The sequence below is a fragment of the Lichenostomus cassidix genome, chromosome 5 (genome assembly GCF_008360975.1).
Source record: "Lichenostomus cassidix isolate B80296 chromosome 5, HeHo_3.0, whole genome shotgun sequence".
Lineage (NCBI taxonomy): Eukaryota > Metazoa > Chordata > Aves > Passeriformes > Meliphagidae > Lichenostomus > Lichenostomus cassidix.
The window spans coordinates 14,930,954-14,940,880 of record NC_139486.1 but is presented as its reverse complement, the minus strand read 5'-3'; the positions used below and the strand labels follow the sequence as shown (position 1 = coordinate 14,940,880).

The following is a 9,927-nucleotide window of genomic DNA, read 5'->3' as shown; positions in this document are numbered from 1 at the left end:
AAATGGTAGATTTTACAGGTGAATATGATTCTTACAGGAATCAAAAAGCCTTTCTGTTATCTAAGATACTCTTCCAGAACTCCAGGTTTTTATCCATCCTCTTAACAATGTCATTATATTAATGCATCTGAATCAAAACACTCTACTAACAGCAAGGCCTGTTGCTTTTCCTGCTTAGTACCAATTTGACGCCTATTTATTGACTTTATTTTGGTGTCTGTCCAGAGTTGTCCTTTGGATATCTTCTCAGAGTATTCTTTACTTTTTATTTGCACTAGTTAATATTCCAAACTGCCTATCAGCTATCAAAATTTCAGCTAGAGGCTTAATGATATTTTATTGCAAGTGATTTGCCCATTTCAGCCTATAAACCAGCAATCAGGGTCTTGATAAATAATGCAGGTATTTATCATTGCAAATAATGGACATAAGTTGGACTTAACTCACCAATAATCTGAATAAGTAAGTGATGCCAGCATGCACAAAATCAAATGCCCAGTCTTCTGATTTTGGAGACTGACATAACTTCCATGGAGTCAGTAGATCTGTCTGCAAGTGTAAATTAAGTGAATAAAGTGGCTCCTCCTGCTCTTGTTGAAGTAAATGGGGAAAACACAAAATCATCAGGATCATGATCCGGTTACCTGAGGAGTGTCTGTTTATAGAGAGATCAGTTCTTCACAGAATCAAAGAATATGTTGAGTTGGAAGGGACCCACAAGGATCATTGACTCCAGCTCCTGTCCCTACACAGAAAAATCCTCAAGAGTCAGACTTTGTGCCTGAGAGCATTCTCCAAACTTCTTGAAGTGTCAGGCTGGTGCTGTGACCACTGGCCTGGGGAGCCTGTTCCAGTGCCTCATCACTCTCTGGGTGAAAACCTTTTTCTAAAATCCAACCTAAACTTCCCCTGACACAACTTCAGGCCAGTCCCTTGGGTCCTGTCACTGTCATCACACAGAAAAGATCAGTGTCTGCCCCTCCTCTTCTCCTCACAGGGAGGTTCTAGACTGCAATGGAGCATTGTATTGGGATGTGAGGCAACTGAGGTTGTAGTTGCTATTTCAGTGAATAATTCATAGCTATTTCTGAGTTGGGTATTTTATTACTTATCAAAAAACACCACTCCATCAACGCTAATGAGTCTATTAAAAACCTACTATTTTTGAGAAGTGCTCCACAAAGTGCAGGCTAATGAGAGCAAATGCCTGAACTTCGAGCGTTTCAGAGACAGTCCCCAGTTAGATGGAAGGCTAGTTAACTTTGTTCACATTGGCCTTGGGAAACAGATATTACCTAGCAAGGATACTGCTGCTGGTTTTGTTGAAACTTCTCAGAGATGGAGAAATAGGGTTGAGGGTGGGGGGACAGGGAGGAGGGACAGGCCAAATGTTTGCTGAAGTTTCAGTTTCATGTTAGCACTTAGGCAGCACCAGCAGGGCTGGCTCAGGTAATAGCAGCAGAGCTTTGGTAGTTCCATTACACCAGCAGAGAGCAGAAGAACAAGGACAGGCTCCCCTCAGGCTTGTGCTCTCTGTGATGTGGGGACCCCCTGCTTGGGAAGAGCTTGTGGCAAGGCATTGTGTCTGCTGATTGACTTGACAGGCTGTGCCCTCTGTAACGCTTAACAGGCCTCATGGTCCCTGGGAGAAAATAACTTGCTCTTTAGACTTAGAAATAATCCTGCTTTCTAGATGAAAATATGTTCTGCCCAGCCCTGATAGCTGTCTCTGACTGCAAACACAAAGCAAGGCGGAATGCTCCTTTCTGCCTCCCGGCTCAATGACTTGTGTGCCAGTGGCCAGGCAACTGGTGCTCTGGGAAAAGGGCCAGTGGGGTGCACAGTGCCTCATGCAGGCAGGAGTGTGTCTTGTCTGTCTCTTTTCCTACCCTAACGGCACAGGCTCAAGGCCTTAATAAAGTACATAAGTAAAGCAAAATAAGACCTGCTGAAGGTCTTAATTTACTCACTGACTTTTGGAAAACACATATACCTAGAGAGGAGCTGAGTAAAGTCCACCCAAAGCCCTCTGATGTGGTGTTTGAGGTGTCACTACAACCATACTGGAAGCTAGCTTGCACACACACATATCTGTGGGTGCATGGGAGAGCTCCCTCAGGCCCTGGTGTGAGCTGAGCATCCTGACCCTGAGCTCTGCCCTTGCTCCACTCAGCCCACCTCCCTGCCCAGGTCCAGGAGAGCCTGCCCACTGCACTCTGTTCCTGCTCCCAGTGTCTGCAAGGCAGCAATTGCTGAACACAGCTTTGATTTCAGCTGGCCAACTCACACTGGCAGGAGAATGAGTCTCAAAATCCCCTTAGCCCTGTGCACGTAGGCAAGGAAGTCATATGTCATATCACATCCTTGGTATTGGGAAGGCATTTGCAGTGAAGCTGAAGGTGACTGGGACTGGACTCCGAGGCTGCAAATTAATGTAACTTGCAGGGACATCACTGAGTCCAGAGAGAAACGGATGGCACTGCTCACTGAAGAGCTTCAGAAATTGGATAAGTCAACTTTAGTACATTGCAGTTTTGTTTAACTGGCAGTATTTCTTTGCAATGGATAGACCAGGCAGTTCTAGAGGCAGTGGTGAGCCCATAAATTGCTCGTATGTTTTTGCAGAATGGCTTGCCGCTGTTTTATGGTCAAAAATGTACTTTCTGCAGCTGCTCTCAGTCAGTGCTTCTGAAAGCTTTAACAGAGTAGTGTCTAGTGTCTGGCTATTCCCACAGATTGATCAGTCCCTGTCTCCCCCCAGCTTTTGTTCTGAAGTCCTTAAATATGTTTTGGTTTTACTTTGGAGAAATCTATTCCTTGAGCTTGTTTGTTTGGGATTTTTTGTTTATTTTAATTTTATTTTGCAGCATTGAGCGCTGTTGAAATAATCCTTTCCCATGTTTTTCCTGTGTACTGTGCTTTTTAAATTCTATGTAGCTTCATATTTGTTCAAGCAGAAATGCTTAAAATCCCTGGCAAGGGGTGTTGTTGTCAGGGGTAATCACCTCCCCGCAGAGATGAGAAGTACAAGGTATAAATGAGTACCTCTGCTCCCAGAGGCAGTGTTAGCCAGCAGCAGCCACACTCCAGGAGCTGTCTTAGAGGTATTGTGGAATGTCTTGTTTTTCCACATAAATCATTTAAATAAATTATCATGATGGCTGGAAACTGCTGGCTGATACTAAAATGTCTCAAATGAAGACAGAAAGATAAATCTTTTAAGCACTTACCATCATGACATGTTCCATTAGTCCATTATTTAATTACCGGCAAGGGGCAGTGTCAGGGAGGGGAGCAGGGGGGTTGTGAAAGGACTTTCTCCTTTAGAAGGAGGGCAACCAGAGTATGGATTGAGGGCCAAGCAGAAATCACTACAATTTCCTGGCATGCCAGCCCTATTGTGTAGGGGTACCCAAGGTAGCTTTAACTAGCCTGCTAGGGCAAGCTTGCCACCATGCAGACTCCTGTGCAAGCCAAATTTGCTGCTGCTTTGCCAGCTCCTAGTCTCACTGTCACAGGAGATCTTCTAGCCTTATTCCCCCTTCAGATCACAGAAAAGGTGTCAGCCTCATCTGCATGGATGAGATTTCATCTGTATCTGTCCCCTGAAGAGCATGATTACTTTAGTCTACCTAGGTCTGAGATGTACATTTTACTTTTTGTACTTTTAAACCTAATTTTTATTTAATTTTTACTCATTTTTTATTTCATGTACAGAAAAATAGCACTCTCTGCTTCTCATCCTTCATCCTTGTGATGGGACAAAGCATGTTGAAAGGCACTGGGAAGGCTTGGATGCCCCTAGCTCAAAATGAGTAATAGGGCACATGTAGGGAAGGAGATCTGCTGTGCTTTAGACAAGCTTCAAGCAGGTTGCTGAGGGCAAAAGATCAAGCTATGGGCAACATGGCTTAAAGACTGTTCAAAATGCTCCAAAGCCTGGGTCTTTCAGGCGTGGACCCTGTCTAGGGGCTGAGTACTCAAAATTCCTCAGTCAGTCTGGGCATCAGGGTCCCTGGAGTAATCCCTTGGATGCTGCTCACTGCACCAAACACTCCATCCTGAGGTGTCACCCCCACAGTGATTTCATTGAAATAATATTTACTTCCTCATAATGGCAGTGTGAACAGGGACTGATCCCAAGTGCCTTCTGTTTTGATGTGCAAAACCAAACAGGAGAGATTAGGACTATGCACTTAAAAATGGTGTCTCCATGTATTTAAATGAAGTAGGGTGCATGAATTCATTATGATCTCAAAGCTCTTCAAACACTGCCTAAGTAGGTACAACAGCTTCAAATGAGCCTGAGGACTGGTTGCTAATGCATATACTTGGGAAAGTTTTTTTCCCCGTGCCTACGTACAGCTGCAGAGCTCCAGCTTGAAAAGAGCATTCATGCAGAAGGAGGTACACTAAAAGAAGCCAAAAGCTGCAAAAATATCGTCAGCCTAATTTAACTCTCAGCTGCAGGTCTGCAATTCTCAGAACTTCCCTTCCGCCATGTAGAAAGGAAACAAACTCTGCCTTGATTTAGACATTAGTAGTAATCATGAAAATAATAATGCTTTGCAAAGAGCAGACATTTTTGTATTGTACTGAAAATAATATCCTTTCTATTGTATCATAATTTTAAAGCTTAAAAGGTTCACTATGATCATAAGATTGCTATGATCATCCTCTCAGACTCCTTGGTTCCATTTTTTTTTTTTTATTTTTTCAATCATTTAATAGAGAATTATGGTTGTAATTTTGATAAGCCTGCAAGCAACAATCCTGGCCATGCTATTTCTTGCAAGGAACCAGAATCAGACCCCCAGTTATATCTGTTAGATATTTGTCTGTATTCAGGTATGTAGGAAATTAAGAAAGAGCCCTATAGCTGTAATTGAAACACTTCAGTCCTCTTGCTCATTTGGACATGTTGTCTTTATAAGTCTGTGCAGGGAGATAGCTCATATCTTAAATTAATTTTTCATCCCTGTTAAGGAAGCATTTTCCCTGCATCAGGCACAGGGGTTCCTCCTCTTGCTGTGCCAACTGCAACAGTTTGGTGGATCTACAAAGCATGTTCTCAGTTTTCCAAACCTCATGACCACTCAGGGGATTTCAAGTCTCCTACCCCCGATCCCTCGTGTAATTTCTTACCCTGAATGATCAAACCCCCAACTCTCCTCCCTTTGCAGGACCAAGACCCTGGGAAGTGAAGTCCTTTCAAGTCCTGTTTTCAAGGGCAGGTCAACTCACTGCACATCCCAAGACGCAGGCAGAGCATATTTTAAAGACAGTCCTTCACTTCTGAGAGGAAAAGGTCATGAATATCAGTCACTCTCAAATTCAAAAGGCTGCTTCATTCTAAACAGGGAGGTGAAATGTCACTGGCTGTTCTCTGGAGCCAGTGCTTTGTCCTGAGAGTGTCAGAAATGCTCGCTGTTATTATGGACAACCCTACACCCCCAAAGAAAAGGGGATTACTAGCTGAACAACAGCCCCCACTGCCTAGGACCAGGGCTCTTACCATAAGTCCTGGCTAGCTGGGCCTTAGACAAAGGTGTGCTAATGTCCACAGTGCAGTGCAAGCCACTGGAGTTGAAAGACCAAGAGATGGGGGAATAAGGGACATGTCTCAGGCCCTGTCCCTACCGACCATGTGAACAGTACATCACTGCTGCCATGCTGGCAGGAGCTGAGCTGTCTCATTGGAGCAATGCAAAGAGAGTGAGAAAGAGACAGAGAGCAACTGACAAGGCCACCAAGAGAGAAGATTCTGCTTCCTTCCCAAACAGGCATGCTGACACGGGCTATACCTGGAGCCAGTCCCCACAGTGGTGTGCACAGCAGGAGGAGGCAGTAGTGCTGCTGGGACCTGGGCAGTGTTGAGAGCTCAGACATGTACAGTGTGTATGCACAGTGATGCAGATGCAAACAGCATCATTGCTCTCATCACTGTCCAGGAGCATCCTTGAGGTAACACTATTTCCCTGCACACCCAGAAACTTGAGAGACATGAGGATCCTGCTGCTCTGCTGCTCTGGGTGACCCACAGCCCCAGGATGGACTGTACCATATGCATGCCCCCACAATAGGTAGGGACTGAAAATGGACCATTGCACCAGAGGCACAGAGGCATGAGGAAGAGATGAAGGTGTTCTAATGCCTGTCCTCTGATGCTGACAGGCACTCCAAAATTGCAGCTGCATACCAGTATGTGACTGCTGAGCACAACCAGGTAACTCAGCATTTGGAGTTACCCTCTGGCAGAGGGTTTTAAGGACATAACTTCAGTCATGTCCTCAGGATGATCTTCACTTACTTGGAGTTTTATTTGTTATGAATTTTGTTTCCAAATATGCACAGGGGTAATCAATTTCTTCCCTTCATCTAGGAAAAGGGAAGAAGTGAATCACAAGCCAGCAAATGTGGTCATTCTAAATAGAGGTTTTTGTTTTAGTTAAACTTTGCAGCATCCTCAGTGAGATCTTGAACTTGCATTTTCCAGGCATTTAAAGGTACCATGAATTAGAATATAATTGAAAAATGGGCCTGTTTCTTAGAAATGAAGTGTAACCAATAGCCCCTGTCTGCTGACTTAATAGAGAAGCTTAACGTTATTATAACCATATTAATAACAAGGCCAGCTAGCCATTAGCAAGAGGAGTTCATTCATTGCATCTCTCTGACACTTTCCAGCTTGCTTTTTCATGGTAAATGAGTGTTGCTTGTGCTCATTTTCTATTCAGATAATTCCCAGTAGCAAGATAAATGTACTGGTGAGAGATTCTACTTTTCTCTACTTCTAAATAAGAAATGTTAGCAAAATGATTATAGAAGTAATATGAATCTATAATGGAGGAAAATACAAAGAGGAGAAGCTGAAGTTCAGCCTAGACAGAAGACTAAAGCAAAGGACAATGAAGTCCTTGCATGTTAAGGTTTCTGTATACTAAACTTGCAGAAATAATGCTGAATGGTTGATGGGCATGTTTGCGCATTACAATACAAAAACGATTTTAGAAAAAAACCCTTCTGAATCAATTTCGTTTTCAATTTTTCACTCTGTTCAATTTAAATTTCTTTTTGGTTTTTGGAAAATTGTGGTTTTCTTTAATTTTGCTCCTTTTTTTTTTTTTGTGGTAGCAGCTATCCTGGGAAGTGCATTCAGGTAACAAAATCAGTGGTGACAACAGGTATTTAAGTCCAGTGGTGACAATAGGTATTTAAGAGGTTTTAGAAAGTCACTGTTGAGCAAAAACCAACAAGCAGATGATAGTGCTGATCATTTTGTAGGGCCAGTTAACTTTTTTCTTACAAAAGGTTTGTAAAAAGGGCATGTTTCATTCAAACCAGTGGGACCAGATCTGCCATGACATTTTCAAACTCCACTTATTCTCTGTGCAGCTGACATGCTGCATTCACCCTGTGGTGGCTGGCTGCACTGGCCTGGATGTCATCGTTTGCACAGCCAGTCACACACAAACCCAAGTATTACTCTACTATGGTACTCCAAGGAACATGGTATTCTTTGCTTGCTACATCCCATTTTAAAGGTTTCATTCACCCAATCAAGAAACATGAAACAGTGTGACACAGCTGAACTGACATAAAATGAATTAATCCATTAGCTGAAACGTGGGTTACCTAAATGGTCCAGGAAATAATGAATGAATAATTAATGATTAATTCTTATTCTTTAAAAAAAAGAAAAAAAAAAGCTTTACTTTAGTCTCGAGGAGTTTTTGACAAGTGTGCTTGCATAAATATGAACTAAAGGAATAGCAAGAAGGAAAGGAAGTGACTAATGCATCTGCACCAAGCCAGTGAGGCTACCATGCCAGAAACCCTTGTGGTATTAAACCAAGCCTGTCCTAAAGGTGGCAAATAAAAGCTAAACAAAACACATGTTCAGGGATAGATTTGTTCCTAGATGTTGTGGGATAACATCAGGCCAGTCCAGTTCATGTAGAAAGCCTTGCCAGTCTCTTGACAAATCACTTCTTCCCTCAAAACACATTTACCAGCACCTCCAGTTTGGTCTGCCAAGTTGCTTGCACTGGCAGAGACCCTGTGTAGAGAATATTGTCTAGTCCAGGGTATGGCACAGTGGACTACCCCTGTTTGAAGCAATCCTACCTGGTGATAGAGAATTTATGATTCTGTGCTGCTTTTCTTAGCAAGTGCCTGGATGCGATGGCACAAAACACCAGGTGTGTTCAAAACCTTGGAACAATCCTCTCTCTCAAGAAAACATTTGGTCAGCTTTGCCTGTAGAGTGACATTACAGAATGACAAGCTGATTCTTAAACCATATTAATAATAGCAAATCTGTATAAACTATGAGTTAATCAAATTCCCAAAGGTCGTAAGAAATTCCATGAAAGAGTAATTCCACCTGCAGACTGCTTTTACCAAGCCTTGGCTACTCATGCTAGTGAACAATTCTGGTCTCTTCTCAGCACTTCCCTGCTTAGAAGAATGGTTAATAAAATTCCCTTTGTCCTGCTAGAGTTCTCCAAATTTTAAATTGTGCAGAGAGATACACGTTTCATTGATATCACTTATTTCTATTTACTCTTTTTTTAGCAAAAGTTATATCATTGTATAGCCATTTATCTGTCTTGAAACAATTGTTATAAGACTGTTCCAAAGTCAAGCTGCAGAAAAAGGGGAGGGAGAGTGCATGTGTATTTGGAAGGAGATATGACAGCTTGTGAGTTATCTAGGCTTGGGAAGTTGACAATTGGGTTCTAATATCTGAAATTAATAATGCTGATTTAATTGCCAAATAAATCTTTGGAAATGTTCTGGGAGCTGGTGGGGTACTTTCTTTGGACACTATTCCTCCTGCTTTCCTTGCCTTTCTTTATTTATACCTGCCTAATAATACACCCCTGATGTTATTGGTATTCATTTATTAGAAAACAGGAAAAGGTTACTTTTCATAAAGGTTTTCTCATGCTGCATAAGGTAGAGTGCAAAATGACTGCTTTTTGGCTGGGGAAAAGAAGAAAAAATTCTCTAATGTCACAAATCACTGTCTGCATTTTACGATACTATATCTCTCTGAGCAGCTGCAGTCTAGTGCAGGGATTGCCCTTCTTCAGTGATACGTATCCTTAAACAGCTGGAGATAAGCACATTCAGAGCCTTACTGAGAACACACCATCTCATTTCCATTGGTAATGAGCAAAACATCTACAGTACTTTCCATCTGAAATGAGCTTTACTGTAAGCTAAAGATACCAGCAACCAAGAAGAAACACCGTGTCAGGTGGGCAGCAATCTCCTCAAAGCATGGTGACTCTTGCCCTTACACATTAGTAATAAAACTCATCCCTGTGATACTCCAGTAAGCACAGATGCTTACTTGCACCTACAAGGGATGATTTTCTTATTCTTAGAGTTACAACAGAGGTGATTTTGAAACAAAGGGGCAAGACTATAAACAGCAAGGGTACTACATGATAAGGAGATTTAAGAACTACAGTTGCAGAAACCTCTATGTTTATTTTTTTTCCTCTCACTTGCTCAGGTTGTGGTTTTTCTATTTACATGGTAACTGTCAAGGACTACTTAAGACATGTTGTGCAGCAACACTGCCTGACCATGGGCTGCGTTTGATGTTTCTGTGAGGACTCATGGCAGAGTCTGGATCTGAACATCTCCCCAAATCAGTGGGTTTCTTAGCTGCTCCTTCAGGTTGCATACAGGCTCCTGTGGACAGCTGTGGCATTGCTCAGACTCACAGAGCTCCTACTTTGGGTACAGAGAGAAGAGTCCCCTCAGCCACAGCTGGGCTATCATCATGAGTAAGGTGGGCCAGGCTTGAGCCTCCAGGGATAGAAAAAGGACCTCATGTTCACCTGCCCCAAATCTACTCTTTAAGCAGAAATAAAGAAAAAGATGACTTAGACATTGTGGTGCTCTCCTTTT

The 9,927-nt window shown here is 42.6% G+C and overlaps 1 long non-coding RNA gene across 1 annotated transcript; it reads left to right on the top strand.

The window, feature by feature from the left end:
* The first annotated feature begins 8,663 nt into the window (after positions 1–8,663).
* Positions 8,664–9,927, top strand: LOC146436013 (uncharacterized). Its single transcript, XR_014852873.1, has 3 exons — positions 8,664–8,704; positions 9,066–9,265; positions 9,527–9,927. It is a non-coding gene; the product is annotated as an uncharacterized LOC146436013 (long non-coding RNA).